The sequence below is a fragment of the Pantherophis guttatus genome, chromosome 7 (genome assembly GCF_059756535.1).
Source record: "Pantherophis guttatus breed Tessera chromosome 7, ASM5975653v1, whole genome shotgun sequence".
Lineage (NCBI taxonomy): Eukaryota > Metazoa > Chordata > Lepidosauria > Squamata > Colubridae > Pantherophis > Pantherophis guttatus.
This window is the reverse complement of record NC_142069.1, coordinates 38,564,320-38,583,697: the sequence shown is the minus strand read 5'-3', so window position 1 is coordinate 38,583,697 and position 19,378 is coordinate 38,564,320. Positions and strand designations below refer to the sequence as shown.

At 35.9% G+C, this 19,378-nt stretch overlaps 1 long non-coding RNA gene across 1 annotated transcript; it reads left to right on the top strand.

Annotated features, from left to right (window-relative positions):
- The first annotated feature begins 417 nt into the window (after positions 1 to 417).
- LOC117655371 (uncharacterized) lies at positions 418 to 5,751 on the top strand. Its single transcript, XR_004588647.2, has 2 exons — positions 418 to 804; positions 5,189 to 5,751. It is a non-coding gene; the product is annotated as an uncharacterized LOC117655371 (long non-coding RNA).
- Positions 5,752 to 19,378: the final 13,627 nt, after the last annotated feature.

The window sequence follows — 19,378 nt, the reverse complement described above, 5'->3', positions numbered from 1 at the left end:
AAATAACCACTTGAATTATTGTCTCTGAGTTTAAGGGTTTAAAAATGAAGAGATGGAATTTCACCAGGCTTTAGCAAGGGTAGGAAATTGTCCGACTGCTTATTCTTGGAAATAAGACTCTCCCTTAAAGACAGTGACAGCACAATTGATTTTCTTTTTCAGAAACATTCTTGGCTATTTGGCCAAATCCAGTTTGCATTATCCTCAATGTCAAGAATCTGTTTTCCAAAAATGATGGTGGATATCTGAGAAAAATAATTTTGTTAAAGTAATATTGTTATTTAGGGCAGGGAGAATAAGGGAAAAACATTTTAGACATATTAGGTCTTCATTAGATGAGATGTTTCAGATCAACTTGAAACCGTCTGAACATTTTAATGTTTTGGAATATAACTTTTTTTTTTTTTTTTACAGACTGATATTCAAGTTTGCACTGTTTATTCCAGAGTTTGAGAGGCAAGCTCAGAAAATGGGAAAAGAGCAGGATCCGAAAGCAAAAAGAACTAAATAAATAACTACTAATGAGGCATCTGCCATTTAACCAAAACATCATTGCGTTGTCATTGTGCAATGCCTTACTAAATTAGTTTTCCCATATGGCATCAGGCTTATCTCACTCTATTATCGCTGTTGCTTAGTGACTAGAAAACAAAACTACGAAAAGCTGATTATCTGTGAGGATCCTGTTCAATGCATTTAGAGCAACACTCTTTTTTGTGAGAATGTGACAGCACTCTTCAAGTATCAGAAAAGATGTTATACAGATGAAGGTCAAGACCTGTTACCCGTGTTCCAGAGTGCAAGGTACAGAATAATGGGCTTGCTGTTTTTGTTCTTGATTTTATTTCTGTTTTGTCAGCCATCTTGTAAACTGCTGGGAGTTGAACCTGATATCAGTGGTATATAAATGCAATAAATAAATATATAAAAATAAATTTACACAAAGACAATTTCCAAATGAATAATAGAAGCAACTACATAGCATTTGGAACACAAAGGCTATGGAATCAATTGCCTAGAGAGATTGTAGCCTCCCCTTTATATCCAGACAGACATCTGCAGGGTTTGTTTTTTGTTTTTTTAATCTTGATTCCTGCATTAAGCATGAGTTTGATGGCCTAAATGGCTACTTTCTGCTCTTTAATTCTAGGCTTCTGTGATTGTTAACATCCTTCCTAACCCATTTAATTATGTTGTCAATAACATTTGCAGTCTCCCTAATTGAAGGACACAGACAAAACTTCTATTTCTAATATATTGCCAAATCTAGAAACTCAGAAAGGCTGAAAGAGGCTTGTACTAATAGTTGAGTTCCTTCTTTGTCTGGAATCATAGCTCAAGAAGGCAGAGATTATTGCCTCATTCTTTTACCCAATTAACTCTTTAATGCCAGAAATATTGGAAAGTGATTGGTGACATATGTCTTTTTCTTTTTCTTTGAGTAGCACAACTACTTTTAAGTTTTATTGTTTTAATAAAACAACAACTTTTGTTCCTGAATATTAGTAGAATTTTTTTTAAAAAGCAGAACAATGGGAGAGTACACCCAAAGGATAATTCCTCCACAGCATATTATGAATATATTTAAAATCATTCACTTTCTCTTGCTTTCTTCTTTGTTTTCTTGCTAGGCTGAACTAGATACATTAATTGCTTCTGTTATCAATTAACTGTCCAGATAACCCAATTCAGCCATCTGCCAGGATTTTAAATCTCAATTTCCTAAATGATATAAATCTCTTAACGGTTCATCTTTCTTTGTAGCAGAAAACAGCCTCAAGATGAGCTTCAGATGGCTGAAAATACATGATTAAGATTGGGCTGCAGTTTACAAATACTAATATTATTCTGATTATTTCAAAATTTAGATTATGTGTTTAGGCATTACATTTAGGGCATATCTTAAACAAATTACATCTCAGATTATTTTCTTTCCCATTGTACGTTTATAATGTGTGAATTTCTTCAAAATGTTGACTTCCAATTTATTTGCCTGTACAATTAACTATTGTAAACAGTAGACTTGAGAATCTAAGGAATATATGCAAAAAATTAAAGTTTAGAAAACAAGATTTTTTTGTTTTAGTTTCTCCGTAAGAAGGCAGAGCAGGTGAATAAGTCCATTATCTGTGTAATTTCAAATGCTATATTGAGAACAAAATCAGTGTGGTGTGATGGTTAAGTTATGGGACTGAGACTAAAAAGGATTGCATAAGTTTATCCAGTCAATATGCCAGAACCAAGTCAGGCTTGTTGTTTTGAGGATAAAATAAAGGCTGTTCCCTGGAGTACCAAATTCAATTCCAAGAGAAAAATGGCATGAAATTATAGTGAAAGAGACAATCAATCAAACCAATTTGCGAACTTCAGCAAGAATCTGCAACAAGGTTGGGGCAGCATGTTTCCAAATAGGGCAATAACAACAAGATCCGTGGCTCCGCAGCAAACCATAACAATGCCAAATTTACAACCTGCATGTGTTTACTTCACCACACAAATGCTACCATTAAAGACAAATGATGCCATTTTTTAAGTGTTGACATTCCCATGATATCATTAGACATTTTGTCTTCCCTCTTTTTGTCTTCCACTGTAGATCAGGAGTGACAAACTCAAGTTGTCATGTCGTTGTCATTTAACGTATCGGGACTTTTTTCCCCTTTGCTGAACTGGGGTTGGACGTGACTAGCAAGTGATGCATCCGGCCCGCGGGCCGTGAGTTTGACATCCCTGCTGTAGATGGAAGATACAGAGAGAAGAGATGTCAGAATGGATCAGATCACAGATTTTTACTTCTTAAATGTTTTATTTGGTTTTCCCTTACCACACCACATGTATGTTTTCTCATAATTTATACACAGCAATACCTACATATATACAAACAAACTCATCACATTATTCCATGTTGAATTGATCGATATCATGCATACCATAGGAAGGGAGCAAGCATTAGTAAACCAAGGAAACTGAAAGGATGGGATAGAATGGGAAGGGAAGGGAAGGGAAGGGAAGGGAAGGGAAGGGAACGGAAGGGAAGGAAAGGGAAAAGGAAAGGGAAAGAAAGGAAAGGAAAGGAAAGGAAAGGAAAGGAAAGGAAAGGAAAGGAAAGGAAAGGAAAGGAAAGGTCATTCTAATGCATGACTTTGAGAGGCTCAGAATATAACATACGACTGCAAATCATTTGGGTTTGAATTGGGTCAGCCTACAGCAGGGGTCTGCAACCTTAAACACTCAAAGAGCCATTTGGACCCGTTTCCCACAGAAAAGAAAACACTAGGAGCCATAAAACCCATCCCGTGCCTGACTATTTCTTGAGCGGCCACAAAAGTAGCATATGTAGTTGAATTAAATGTTCTGTTTTCTTATGAAACTTTTCTTTTCTTGGATTTATCCATGGTTGGCCTACCAGGGGTTGAAAAGCTCAATAAATTGCATGCCGGTGGGTGTCACACATTGGCGGTTGTGATGCATATTTTGAGTGAGGGAGAGCCGCAGCAGAGGGGTGAAAGAGCTACATGCGGCTCCAGAGCCACAGGTTGCTGACTCCTGGCCTACAGCATAGCCTTGTCATATGTCCAGTCAACATACCTATCTAGAATAAACATAAGAATTCCTTACACATTTATCCATAAATACATTAAAACAACAAGGAGATATCATTCATCTTTATCTTCATTCCCATTCAATGATGGATCAGACACAATGCATTTTTCCTTCAGTTTTATACCATTCTTATGCCGTTCAGCAACCACCCTTCAGCTCCATACAAAATGTTCCACAGTTCAACCCTTCAACCCAACCATTTTATCACGTGCTTTCATTATATCAACAAACACACAAGAAAGGACCTACTGAAGAGCAAGACCTATCTGTACACATCCTGACTAACATACTGTACTTTACAAATTGTGTTCATTGTTGCCTTTTGTATCCTTTCAATAATGGGCATCTATTTTAGTGTTATGAAGCTATCTGAAGATCCTGTGCTTTCAATGAGAGCTCTGCAAAACATCACACACACTAAAAAAAACTAATTTATCATAGTCTTTGTTAAGTTGGGCAATTGACGAGGCAGAACCAAGGTAGTGTGAACTTCAGCAAAGGTTACAGTAACACAGCTCCTTTTATATACCTTGCCTGTCAGGAAGCTGACCAATCACAATGGACCCATTGTCTTTTAAATCTCCCACCAAAACTATATACATAACAGTCTTTGGTATTTTTCTTTTTCAGTATGGGAACAAAAGTGACAACTGTCGGACCAGTTGCAGCCTTCATACACATACAGTATTAAACAAGCAAGCCTTATCCAAATGTTAATGTTTCTCCAGTTACCCCATTACATCAGCAATCTTTCCATTTTTCATCATTCTCACAACATTTATGACATATTTTTCCCTGTCATATTTTATTGAACACTAACATTTATTGGATTCATTTCAATTCTACTCTTAACAGTTTACAATAATTTGCATATACATTTCTAGCTCTCCCAGCAGTCTCTCCTTTTATCATTCTTAGTTCATTTTTCTGGCAGTGTTTTGTTTAGCCCCTTCCATCCACCTTCAAAATATTTCTAATTTCCATGTTTTAAAGGACTGAAATGTATAATAGCTGTAGACAAAGGTGGCATCACGTAGGATAAAGAGAAAGATACATAGGATTATTGTATGGAACCAGAAACAGAACTAGGTGATAAGAAAAGTAAGTTTCCATGCCTACACGGAACTGCTCTACCACAGGAAATAGTAAATATTATTTTGATAATAGCAAGAATATGCCTTAATGTCAATTTCTGGGGAGCAAAATAATAAGATTGACTGACTGATTGATTGATTGATTGATCGATCGATCAATTGATTGACTGATTTGCCTGCAGCTTTCTTCTGGATTTCCTGGAGACCTCTGGTTGATCACTCTGAGAACATAATGCTTGAGCAGATAATTCTTTGACCTAATCCAGTGATCTGTATGATCTGATTGTTCATATATTCATATGAAGAAGAGAAAATGTATCTCCTAAAATTAATAAGTATATGGTGAAATATATCCTTCAGTTTTTTTTATAAGGTTTGTTATTCTCCTCTTTTCTATTCTATTCTCATGGTTCTTTTAAATTTCTGTTCATGCTGTGTTCATTCTTACATTATAGTTCTGGAAGCTATAACTGTTCATTTTTTTATTACAGTTTTGTCATTATGATGCAGACTCCTAGTTGTTTACTGGTACAATCGGCAAAGGTCCCATGGGGTTTCTGATGATGTCTCTTCTTGGAGTTTCACTGAATTGCATAATCCACAGCAGCCTCATATTACTGAAGAGATGACTGCATAAAAAGATAAAACACACACACACACTTAACCACTTTGCAATTGGATAAGAACTATGGTCAACATTCACCAGAGTTTAAGATATCCTAGCTATGCAGGTGTGTACAAGAAGCTGTATTTAGAGTTGAAAAATCCTTGCTGTTTAATAAAATGGACCAGCATATCAGCTTGCATTGCTGAATGGCAGCCTCAACAGGGAGGAGACAATGTTAGCCTTTCCTGAGAACACTTTCTACCCTCCTTCTGAAAAAATAAAAAATATGGCTGCACTTTTCTCATGCCCACAAGGACAAAGCCTACTCAATCTTAAATAAGGGGCATTATTCAGATGCATTTCTCAGTCCCCAATCTCCTTTGCTGCTGCTGAATGGAATATTGATAATAATATTTCTCCTGCTCTGAAATAAATTATGTGAATGTGTGTTTTTGCATCCTCCATTTGTGCCTAATTAATCATTCTGGGACTGTAAGTTCCTGCTCTAAGCAGCAACATCAACTAAAAGCAAAGCACATTTCTTATGCTTAACCGCTTAAATTATAAAAGGGGCACGTTTACAGCTCAGTGGGAATTTGTGTGTGTTATGTTTGCAAGTTAAGTGCATCCCTGATTGACTGAGAAAGAGTCTTATTTTCTTTAAAGGGGACCAGGTTTTTGCTGCTGAGTCACCCACATAAAAAAGAAGCTAATTAAGCTTTTGACCTGATGTACCATTGTGTACTTGGAATAAGCAAGTTGATTCATTCTTGCTGGAAACATTAAAGTGCAGCTTCTGTTTTAAATCAGGTAGACTTTTTAAAATAGATTAATGAAGCACATTTAGAGTAAAATAAAACAATCCTTGGTTACCCTTAAGTTGTATGAATTAAAGAGACAGACTTTAATTTATATAACATAATTGTGGCCAAACAGCTATTGAATAAAAATGAATATCAAGGGATGTGCAGGAAATGGTGAAAAAATGGACACATTTAAGAACAGGTGAAGTTTTTATCTCACTATCATGGCTGCCATCTTGACATATTTTAACCTGCAGATATTCCTTTTTCATATAAGCAAATTCATATCTGTAAATTTTAAAAAGTCAAGTTTTCTATACAAGGATGACGTAAAAATGGTTGTACTATCTAGTAAATGAAAGATCAGCCAACTCTGTGTTTCCCGAATATACCCACATATATATTTCAAAATCCAGTCCACACAGTACTGCTAATATGTATGTACAATCATTCATCATTTTAGCCATTGTCTATAAACTGCAGGCTGAAGGCCTCTTCCACATGTTTCTAACCAATACAGTCCTGTATCTAACCAATATAAGTCCAATTGGGCCTGCAATACTTGCTGATGTCGTCAATCCATCTTGTTTTAGGTCTCTTTCTTGGACGCTTTCTATCAAGTGGGATCCATTCGATGACTGCCTTGGTCCCCCTGCCATCAGTTCTTCTTGCTATGTGACCAGCCCATTTCCATTTCAATTCTTTTACTGTCTTGATGTTAAATGAAAGAGAACACTTTTGTTTGTTCTCTAATTCATGTGCAGGTCTTTCTATCTTGTCTTGTAATGATGAGCATTTATCTCTCCGTGGCTTTTTGTGACAGTTTTTGTATCGATTGTGAGGTTAGTGTCTATATGTTAAAGCAGTTAGCACTCACTGATTAAAAACTTTTCTCTTCAGCCATAGAGAGGTTATTTGACCAACAGATCTCAATGGAAGACGATCAAGCTATTTAGTTCTCATCAGCTAGCCATACCAGGGGTGAAATCTAAAATTTTTTGCTACCGGTTCTGGGAGCGTGGCTTAATTAGTGGGCAGGGCTTGGTGGTAAGGTGACTGGGTGGGCATGGCCAAGTTAATGTCACTTCTTTGCCCTTTTTTAACCTACACAACACAACACAACACAACTGGCTCACCCACAATGTAAAAGCAGCTGTGCTAGACTCAAAATGGCCCCGCAACAAGCAGGAACCTCACACAGCCACAAAAAGCCCAAAAAATAACTTTCACACTTTACACACACAACACAACACAACACAATGTGGGCGGGGCTTGGTGGTAAGGTGACTGGGTGGGTGTGGCCAAGTCAATGTCACTTCTTTGCCCTTTTTTAACCTACAAAACACAACACAACTGGCTCACCCACAATGTAAAAGCAGCTGTGCTAGACCCAAAATGGCCCCTGCAACAAGCAGGAACCTCACACACCACAAAAAGCCCAAAAACCAACTTTCACACTTTACACACACAAAATTCCACATACAGCTTTGTGAGATTTTGTGTGTTTGTGTAGTTAGATTGAAACACTACAGAAACACACTAAATCTCAGAAAGCTGCACAAATATTATTTTATTTTATTTTATTTTTATATAAAAGCAGCTAAATTTAAAACTTCCTAAACTTTAAATGGCTAGGTCTAAAAAAAGAACAACTAAAAAAATCCCAATTAACTATTTTTTTTAAACTCCCAAAGGGGGAAAAAACTTACCCAATAGAACAGGGGTCTCCAACCTTGGCAACTTTAAGATTTGTGGACTTCAACTCCCAGAATTCCTCAGCCAGCTTTGCTGGGAGTTGAAGTCCACAAGTCTAGGCAGGAAGGCAGGCAGGCAGAAAGAGCTGCTCACCGATGAGCTTGATTGCAGGCAGGGAGATTCAGTTGCTTGCTGATGCATGGATTGCGATCGTCATGCGATCAGCAGCTAAGGTAAGCAAGCTGGAGGCTGGGAGGGGGGGGGAGAAAAAAAGAAACTTTTTTTCTTTTACATGGCTCTGGCGATCCAAGCTGAATTGCCTGATTAGCAGGAAACTCAGCTGGGATGTCAGAGCTTGGCTGGTCAGAGCCATTTAAAAGGAAAAAAAGGCTCTGATGATTGCAGGGCTCAGCTGGGCATGGGGGCGGGGGCAGGGATTTTTGCTACCGGTTCTTCAAACTGCCTGCAGCCATCGCTACCTATTCGCCCGAGCCAGTCCAAACCTGGAGCATTTCACCCCTGAGCCATGCCCTTCTGGGATTCGAACCTGGGCTTGTTTCCATATTAAGCAAATGTATTAACCTCTAAGCCACCGGTTCTTCTCGCTTTGTCAGCTTGTACCAGAGAAGATTAAATGGGTTTTCTATTGAAGCAACCTGGTCTACCCAAGTATGGGAAGGAGTATACTTCTTCCTTTTCGCCTTTCAGCCCCAATCCAGAAGCCCTCAGGCAGTTGCATTCACGACAAACTATTTTGTCATGTGTTAAATTTATATTTACTGACAAAGAAATAAAGGAGACTAGTATAGATCTATTTCAAGCTATTTAGCTCTCATCAACTAGCCATACCCTTCTGGGATTCAAACCTGGGCTTGTACCTAATACAAGCCTAATATGCAAGCATATCATATATAGTGTGTGTATGTATGTATGTGTGTGTGTGTGTATGTGTGTGTGTGTGTATATATATATATATATATATATATATATATATATATATATATATATATATATATATATATATATATATAAACACACACACACACAGAGAGAGATATATGTAAAATATTTTCCATTGACTTTTCTAAGTATGTATATACAGTATGTGTATATACAGCATAGATATATAAATTGATCACAACTTTTAAGACATGCCTTTTTGTGGAAATTTTTAGGCAGATGCTAACAGATTTTGGCAGAACCTATTTAAGTGGCTATTCATTATTTACTTCCACAGCAATCCAAACAGATATTTATGTTTCTATTCCTGACTGTGTATGTATTTAATCAAAACCTTTATTAAAAACCTACATTTTAATTGAAAAGAGAAATTCTTGGTGCACTTAAGTGCTGTGCCGATGTATAGCCCATATTAAATTTTCTTTTACATGAAGATATACTTGTTCAAATGTCTACATGATTTTTATGCAGAACAATTTTTCAGGGCTTCAACAAACTATAACATAACAGAAGAAGAACTCATGAAAGATTAATTGAACTGGTTCTCCAGTACAAGAGACCTAAAAAAGGGCCCTCAAGCAATATCAGATGGCTCTATGAAATGCCTGGAAGAAACGACCTGACACCATTACCTTCTTGGTGAGCATAAAAACAGAAACAAATGTACACATCTTGTAAGTAAATCTGACTTTGAATCTGATAAAAAGAAAATGACATAAAATGACTAAGATACACCTGAGAATTTACTAAAAAGTGGTGTCAATATCAGTGATCCTTATAAAAAGAGCACTATAATAAAACCTGTGGCATTGACTTGACAGACTTTGAGAAACAATGACATAGTCCTTCTGAAGAGAAGGCATCTGAAAAACTTGCATAAGTGCAGCAGGTAGAATATTTACTCTGGCTACTAAGAATACATAGCAATGCCTTGGAATGAAGACATCAAAAATGTAAGAGGGCAGAACAGTGGTTTTTGATAGCGTTTCCAGTTGCACAGCTTTGGCCATTGCTAATACTATTTTATCCATGTCCCAAATTTGCTGTTTCATGACTTCTTTGACCACAAATGCCACAGAAGATAGTGAGAAGCCCTACCCCATGGATTCCTTCCAGAGGACTTATCCAGAGTGATGTTGATCATATAATGTTAATGGAGTTAAACATTCTGGGCACAATAAAATCTTCAAGAATGCAGAAGTCTATTTTGCCAAAACCAGGTTTCTAAAGACATACAACTTTAACAGATAGAACAGTTTCTCAACCAGAGCAACTTTAAGATGTGTGAACATCAACTTCCCTTGAGGAATTTTGACTGATGAAGTTCAACGTATCTTAAAGTTGCTGAGATTGACAACCACTGGCATTGAGTAATGTTTGGGGCACAGTGAGGAGTGCACAACCCCTCTCTCCCTGTTTGGATTTTGTTTTCCTAAAATAATGTAAATATTCAGAGACAAAGGCTGTATAAAAATTGTGTGTTGTTTTGCCTTGAAATAGCTCAAAGGCTGAGGGTATGAACTGATCTCCCATTTGATTAAAAAAAAAAGCTTAGAACAGCACATCATGATCTCTGGCTAATTTAAGTAGCTCAAGCAGTTGGGCTTCCCATGAGTTTGTATATAGATAGTTTAATAAAAGAAGGGCAAGGAGTGACATAAGAGTTTTCCAACATCTAAGCCATGGTGGCACAGTAGTTAGAATTCAGTATTGCAGATTAATTCAGCTGCCAGCAGTTCGATTCTCACCAGCTCAAGGTTGACTCAGCCTTCCATTCTTCCCAGGTCGGTAAAATGAGGACTGTTTGTTATTATTATACTTATTAATAAATCCCCATTTATTTGGCTCCAGGTCCTACGGAGACACAATAATAGAGAGTGTTGTTCTGGCCCAGAGTGAAATGGTAAATAAATAGTGGAAGAATCTTTTACACAGAGAGGTTGCCTATCTGTATTCAATTCCTTGAGTTCTGAGCAAGACAATGTGTGCACAACAGCAGTGCCCTCTGGATTGCATCAACAATCTGACCTCATTAAAACTGATACAATATTAGTTTAGTGGCAATGATGACAGAAGCTGCCTTCCAGATGAATGAATTTTTGTAGGTCAGTTCTGTTCAAATTAGGTTTCTTCCGTAAGGATTATTATCTTAAATTGCAGCCGATACAACCACTGCCAACTCCTAAACCATATTCATAATCCAGTTCTAATACACTTATTGTAAAAGGTGAAGTATCCCAGAAATTACAATCTGAGACAGAAAATACATTAAAAATTATACCTTTTCCTGCTCAGATGCTCTCATATTAATGCTTTTCATGTTTATATCATTCCTTTATCTGTAAGAGCAATGCCTTTACTTTGCAGTGTAATTGTAAATGGCTTGGTTTAGGCTGAAAAATATATTTCCTAAAACTATGTCCAGTTATAGTGACTTGTCTTTGGAAATAGAGGAGTGACTTACTAAAGCCATCACAGAAATACTAGTCCTTCGATTGGCCCAACATTGCAATTATAAATATTTTGAATTGTTTTGTCCTAGTGACTAATTAGCATATGTTTGTGTGTTTGCACACATGTAATGTATGAAAAACACTGAATCAGCACACCAGTAAAATCTTATGCTGAAAACAGATACTTTCATGTCATATGAAACTGGGATTTTATTCTCTAATGTAGGCCACATCCAATATCCAATATCTTTGGAACAAAAGATCATGTTGGATGAGTAAATGATAATTCTATGCTAGGATAATTTTTAGTAATGTTTTAAATTTGAATATTTGGGAAAAGTTATTGTCATAAACTACACTTTTGCATAGACAGAACATTTTTATTCTAGTTTCTTAGCGCATCTCACCACAATGCAAATTCATATTATCAAATAACAGACTTAGAAACATAAAAGGTTTTCCAAAAATGGCATGCTGAGCCATGGGGCAATCTTTTTCTCCTGCTGACAAACAGCTGATTTTGCCACCAAAGCTGATTCTTTGGCATTGTATTTTAAACAGGAACAACTAGGAATGATCCAGACCACCCAATAAAAGAGTTTATAGGGTCATAAAAAGAAAAAAAAATACATATATACATATACATATTTGTAACATAATATAACCCCACCTCAAACATGGCAATATACAAAGTTGTCTGCAAATTATCTTTTCCCAATTGCTATAATTTTTTATGTGTGTGATGGGCTGCTAAACAACACTTTTTACACTAACATATTTGATTCAAATGTATCTTCAAAAATATAAAAAAAGTGAAACAATGCTCTTACATCTTGTAGTGCATTGTGCCTAATAACCGTACAATATTTAAAAGCAGATCTTTACAAAAGCCTATCACTTTGCATATATTTGAAATGCTCAATAGACAAGTTAGAAACATCAAAGGACTTCTTCAGTCACTCAATCATCTAGAAAAAATTCAAACATACATGGCAATGAGATCAGGCATTTTCTCCTGGTAATTATCTCAGTACAAATTATCAAATGTGGCAAATGAATACATTTACATTCCCTTTCATTTTAAATTGGAATCAATGTCTGACCTCCATCCACAATAATAAAAGCATCCTATTTTAACAACATAAAGAAACTGCAGTGCTCTAGTACATGCATGTACATGGACAAAGATGAAATTTAATAATTATTTTTTTTCAGACTGGTCTTGAAAAACATTCAGTTAAAGGCCTCAAACTGAAGGATAGTAGGATGCCCCACTCTAAACATAATTATTATGGCTTGCATAAATTGCTTCTGTATAATTCTGCCCTAAATCTGGCAATTCTATTTTGGAAATGGACGAGTTGTTTTTTCAGTTCTGAATTTCTTAAGGAAAAATTTGTTTTGGGCCCGATTCTGTGGCTGCATCACTGAATAGAGGCAAAGTGCTCCTGTGTTTCATGTCATTACTTCAAAGGCAGGCAGTTCTGCAATAAAAAGAAGAACCCCTTAGAAAATTTGTACAGCCCTACTCACCACTTCATTGATCTAACATACACAGTGATCATACACAGTGGTAAGAACGATAAAATGGAAACACTACATTGGGTTCCTTGAAAGGAAAACATATATTATATAATAATATAATATAATATAATATAATATAATATAATATAATATAATATAATATAATATAATATAATATAATATAATATAATGTTTTAATGTTCCTTCTCCCTTCGTATGTAAAGAGCTGATAAAAAATAATTAATTTTCCATTATATACAATGGTCAAATTGTGACTCTAGAATTTCATAAGATCCAAGTCCACTTTTTTCATATCTTTCTTGAAGTCCAAAGGACAAATTTATTTATTTACACCCACACGCTTTGCTAGGATTGTCTACACACAGATACATTTTGCTATGCATTTGTATGGGAGTTGGAGAGATTCAGCTAACCAAATATTCAATTAAATGTTCTTTGGCTCAAGAAAATCAAAGAGAGAACTGACAATATCACTTATTTTCATGTTAAAGTTCTCATTTGTTTATTCTACTAATAATAGCTGAACATAGTTTCAAATTGTGTCCTAAACAGCACTGAAGGAAAAATAGTATTCCTTCCCCTCCACCATCTTTTTTTTTTTTTTCAGACAGCTTTTCAAGACAGGCGTGTGTCTGCACATAAATGCATAGACATGCAATGGCATTTCAACACTTTTGAGACACCCAGAAAGAAACTTCATGTATAATTCAGCATTCTGATTCTTGTATGTATTATGTAGCAATTCCAAGTTAAGGGAATAGGGGAGAAATCCAATTATGGTACTGTAGGGCTTGAATACATCTTGGTATCTGGATATCCTAGAGTCTCTCATTTCCTGCAACAAATCAACAATTCCTAGTTTCACATACTATTTCTTAGTTTCACACACTATTTAGCACAGAGCTGTTCTTCTGTTACCATGATATTAGATTGCAGCTATCATCCCAAAGCAACATATTCAATCACCTTGGTAGTGATCAGAATTTTTGTCCACGATATCTGTAAGGCAACAGATTGAACAACGTTGCCATACATAACATTTGATGCTGGGTGCAGTTAATATTCCTTGGCAACATATGCATAATGTGCCATATGCCCACTAAGTCAATCCAGCACAATTTCCCAACCAGGTGAGCCTTAAACTCATTGAATTATAACTACAAGCATACATATATTTCTATATCTACAATTCTTGAATATGGTTTCCTAACAAGAAGATAAACATATTCTTCATGGTAATACACACTTCAATCAGTGGTACAATTTAAGTGTTAAAAGAGCAAGGATTATAGAATTTAGCAAAGCTTTTTTTAAAAAATGATTCAGTGGCATTGGAAACAAAATCTATGGGGCTGCCTTGCCTACCAAGACATTTCCACATTCCTTAAGACCCACCTGATATGGCTGTGTGACCACCAACATAAGTTGATCAAAAGAGTATGAGATAAACACTTTTCCAAGACCCCAAGAAAGTCTTGGAAGACAGGATGTTGTCTGTGAGATTTATGCTGCCTAAGAAGCTTCTGCTGTAATTTTTTTCTGAAAACTTTTTCACAAGTAAGGAAAGTTGCCTAACCAGATGTGACTACTCTGTATTTGAATTTTCCATCATGGCTCATGAAAAACCTTTAAAAATTAGGTTGCAATATAAATAAGATATGTATAAAAGTTTGTGTGTAACTCAAAAGAGGATATGGCCATCTATGTTTGAATTCACACCCAACACAACTGATGGCAATTGCTCTATAGGGCGACCTGGGGTCCATTAACTGAGGCGAGACTAGGTTAAAGTCAAACAGGAACTCTTTATTGCTAACAACAGCTGTAGAGGCTTGAGAGAAACAGAACAGAGAACAAGGAGTTTGACAGCTATTTATACTGTAGCTGTCAAACTAAGCAACCAATAGAAAGGCAACATTCTCCCGCCGGCAAGTCCATGCATCTTAGCCAATCAGGGACGCCCGTCGTAAGTCGAGGACTTAACAGCAATGATAAAGAGAAAGTAAATATATCAGCCTGGAAGCCTTTTGGCTGTATTTGTTCTCAATGCTCCTTAACAGAAACAGAAACAAATTGTACATCTACTTGTTTTTTTTGTCCCTAAACCATTGGTCAAGCGAGTTCATTAAAAGCCACTGCTTTTACTAGGCAAGGAAACAATCCTGGAGTATTTTATTCTCCTGCTCTTTGAATCAATAGAGCTTGTTTTATTCAGAGACTATTAAAGATAAACTTTGTAAACTAGTCCGTATCCATGACATGAAGAATACATTTGTACTCCTTATCTGCTACGTTAAAATGATTTATGGTTTACCATAAAATGAAATTCTATTGCATACAGGATTCTCCAATTTACTTTAATTTAATCCACTGGTTGCACACACCCTTATTGTTAAAGCAAATATAAATCTATCAAAATGGATTTTTTTTTCCTTTTTGATTTCCATTTTAAAAATGTCAAGTGGACTTCTTGTCCACTTGAATTTGAACCATTGTTCCCAATTTGAAAATAATATGAATCACAATTAACGTAATAGAAACTATTCTTTGCAAAATGCATATTAGTATGATTTTAGATTGGTGACAAAATTGTTAATAGTATTTAGATGTCTTCTAAAAGTGACCAGAGTTTATATTTATCTTATCTTTCTGCTGTACAGAGTATTACTATTACTTACAGAATAAATTTTTAAGTAGGAGATTATAACTCAGTTTGAAAACTAGTTTGATATAGTGGTTAAGACATCTGGATAGGAACTGGGAGACTCTGAGTTGTAGTCTTGCCTTTAGCCTGAAGACAGCTGGGTGATTTTGGGCCAGTCACTTTTTCTCTCAGCCCTATGGAAAACCACTTTTGAAAGCCATTTCTAAAATAATTCCTGGGAAACTGCAGGGACTTCTGCAGGTATTTCCCAGAAGTTAATACTAACTCAAGAAATTGTCATAGATTCACAAAAGGCAGTTAATGAACCAAATCTATAAATATGGTATTCTGGATATAAAATTAATATTCAAAAAACAAATATAATTACAAGATTTTTAACACAAGAAAAACCTGTTTGTCAGTCTTTCAGGAAAATATCTTGATTTGTACCCGATTAGGAAATAATCAAGAAGTACAGCATATCAAAATAACTGTGTCAAATAATGGTAAGAGACCTTAAAAGGTGGAAGAACTTCAAGTTATCTTGGTTTCGATCAACTGCATTTATTAAAACAAATGTGTTATCCAAGATAAATTATTTATTTCAAATGACACCAATCAGAATTTCAGAGAGAACCTTACAAAAGTGGGAAAAAGCTGTCAGTAAAATGGGGATAGACCCAGACTTAAACCAAAAAACTACAAGGTTCCAAAGAGAAACGACCTCGCCCTTCCAAATTTTAAACTATTTTATAAAGCAAGCTGCTTGTCATGGATAACATAATAGATCAAATCACTGAACAGAAAACTGGCAGTTCCGAAGGGGGTGGCTTAGGCAAGGGACTTCAAAGATTTTTATGGTGCAGAGATACAAAGGAGGATAAAAACTTAAAAGGACATATTATCAAAGTTTGATAAAAGTATAGAATACTACAAAGGGAATAATAAGCCCAACAATTTCATCTCTAGCATCTCTCTCAATTGCTTTTCATGTTGGAGATAATTACAGCAAGAAAAATGTAATAACATATGCAGATATGGTTTACTCAGAGTCTATGAATGCACTAAAATAGAGCTCAGTGGTGGAGGCTGAAATATACAATGCTTACTATGTTTACAAATAGCCTGAAGACTCTCAAGAAGGAAGGAACGTTCTTAAGAAGAAAGGATCAAGCGAAGGCCTAGCCTGGAGTTAGGGCCAACTCCCCTCCCCAATTTCATCCCTAGCTTATCTAATTGTTATCTGATTGGAGACATCTAATTGTTCCCAGGAGTGGCTGGGAGGAGTTAAAAAGGGAGGAGTTAGAAAAAAATAATTCTTATAGTTGTCATTATTTTAATCTTTCTTTTTTCTTTTTCTTTTTTAGATATTTTAACTTTTATCAAATTTGCTTCATTTATCTTTTTTTTTCTTTTATTAACATATAAACATACAGTACAGTGGAAATTCTTAAGTAATTAGCTTAATATCAAAACTATTATATAATCAATATTTTGATATGAATCACAGTTCTTTTTTAATGTTATATTTAATTAAGGATGAAAAAGCCAAATAAAATGCTTGTAGTGTTGACATCCTAATTTGCAATTAATATTGATTGATTTTTTTTCCCTTTCTGTATTGCCAATACTTGAAGTTATCTAAATAATAAAGTATTAATAATATCTAATCATATCAGTGGTGAAATCCAAATTTTTTTACTACCACTCCTGTGGACGTGGCTTGGTGGGCATAACAGGGGAAGGATTCTGCAAAATCCCCATTCCCTCCGCACTCCAGGGGAAGAATACTGCAAAATCCCCATTCCCTCCCCACTCCAGGGGAAGGATACTGCAAAATCTCCATTCCTTCCCCACTCCAGGGGAAGGATACTGCAAAATCTCCATTCCCTCCCCACTCCAGGGGAAGGATACTGCAAAATTCCCATTCCCTCCCCACTCTGGGGCCAGCCAGAGGTGGCATTTGCCGGTTCTCTGAACTGCTCAAAATTTCCATTACCAGTTCTCCAGAACCTGTCAGAACCTGCTTGGTTTCACCCCTGAATCATATCTTATAAACATCACTGTACTGAAGCAGTAAAATGTATTATAATAAAAGGAAACTAAACAAAGAAAACAAAAAAAACCCCACTTCAATTGAGATCTATACTTATTTCTACAATTGAAAACTAAATGAATGAGCCCTAATAGCTTGTTTTAGTAGTTAAAACTGGGGAAATTAAATTAGTAAATTCTGAATTTGTTCTGTTTTCTGAATTAATTCTGAATTCTATTTGTAATCCATTTCTTTAATCTATACCTCATTGTAGCCCTAGAACAATTTGTCCAGGGTCCTAAAACGTTAAAATTGGTAAGTGCTCAAAAACTTAGGAAAGCTGCCTGATGAGAATTAAATATATATTAAAGAATACATTTCAGCAAGAAAATGGCCTCTATTACAATAGGCCCCAAGCTGGAGCTGTCTAATCAGCTGGCAAAGACAAATGAGGGTAGGGAATGTCTAGAAGAATATCTGAGGGAAGGAAAACAGTGTGAAAATGATGTGTATGATCAGGCAATTGAAGTCCCAGCCCTCCTTTACATGTATCACAAGCACAATAAAAAGAGGTACAACTTTGACTTCCTGATTGCACCTGCCATTCTGACATTGTTTACTCTCTCTGGATGCCCCTGAATATAGAAAACAGTGGCACATTGTCTCTTTTACTGTGCTATTGTATTCTTTGTTTGCATGATCTCTTTTCTGCTTAAGAAAGCTGGCCCCAAAATTTGCTCTCTTACTATAAGAGCTCTACTCTGAATTTTGATTTCTAGTCGTATAAGGATCTTACAGTCTGGACAGCCTCTTCAGACCTATATATCTGTTTTGTTCACCCCAGGAGTGGCAAAATGTGAAGCTTCCTGTTGAATGCTATAAGCCCTTTCATTCTGGTTTTCAGCTTTTCACAACCTTGACTAAAACAACCTTGTGTGGCATGTTGAGAAATACACAATGTACTTGCAGCTGTGGCTATAAACAGAAAGAAAGGCCATTGCTCAAATTAACAATTTTCCATCCTTGATGCTATTTCCTCAGGTTTTTCAGTTGTTCATATGGTTGTTATTTGGATGGAGATTTCTATTATTTACAGCTTTAGGAAACTGTCTGGCCTATTATGCTTTTCCTGCTTGATATCTACTGCTTAATAGCAAACTCAGATACCTGAAAATAATCCACTTACAGTAAGGAGCTGCACTACAAAAATCCAGAACACCCCTGAGTTTTTGTAGTAACTTTCTATACATCTTTGCTTACACCTCATGGTCATCCAGAATTCTGCAGTACAGACAGAATAACCCTAAGGTACAGGAAGGTTTAAAAAATCATTTGCACCCGTACAAATACTGATGTCATATTTTATCAAGCGATCAGAGACAGATGGTGCCTTGCACGGCTCCTTGCACCCACCTGACTTTTGTTTCCAAACCTGTCACTTAAAATATAAACAAGAAGTTGGCATGCTATAAAGCGAAGCTGTGGTCTGTTTAAAAAAATGTTCCTGACCTTTGCTTTCTTTTAATATTTGAAGCATAGTACTTTGTGTAGAAGTATGTTCACCTGCTCCAGAAAGAAAAACAAAATCCTAAACTAAGCTGGGACAGTAGAGCACAAAGTGAGTGCTTCAAAGTCAGTTTCTGATACATTCTTCAAAATGTTATTGCTATAGACCTGGAACTACAGGAAGTGTTGAACTTAATATGAATGATTGGCAATCATATGCATATAGGTTGTATCTTTAGGATATATATAGTTTGTGGTATAATGCACAAGAAAGATGATCTTATAGTCTCAAAGTCATTAATTCCAAATCATAGCAGCTTTACTCTACTAGCAAAAATATAAGGAGGATTACTGGGAAAAATAACCACAAAAGCCATTTAGTCCTACATATGATCTACATTTAGTAATGTTTTATCTGATTAATGGCTTCTCT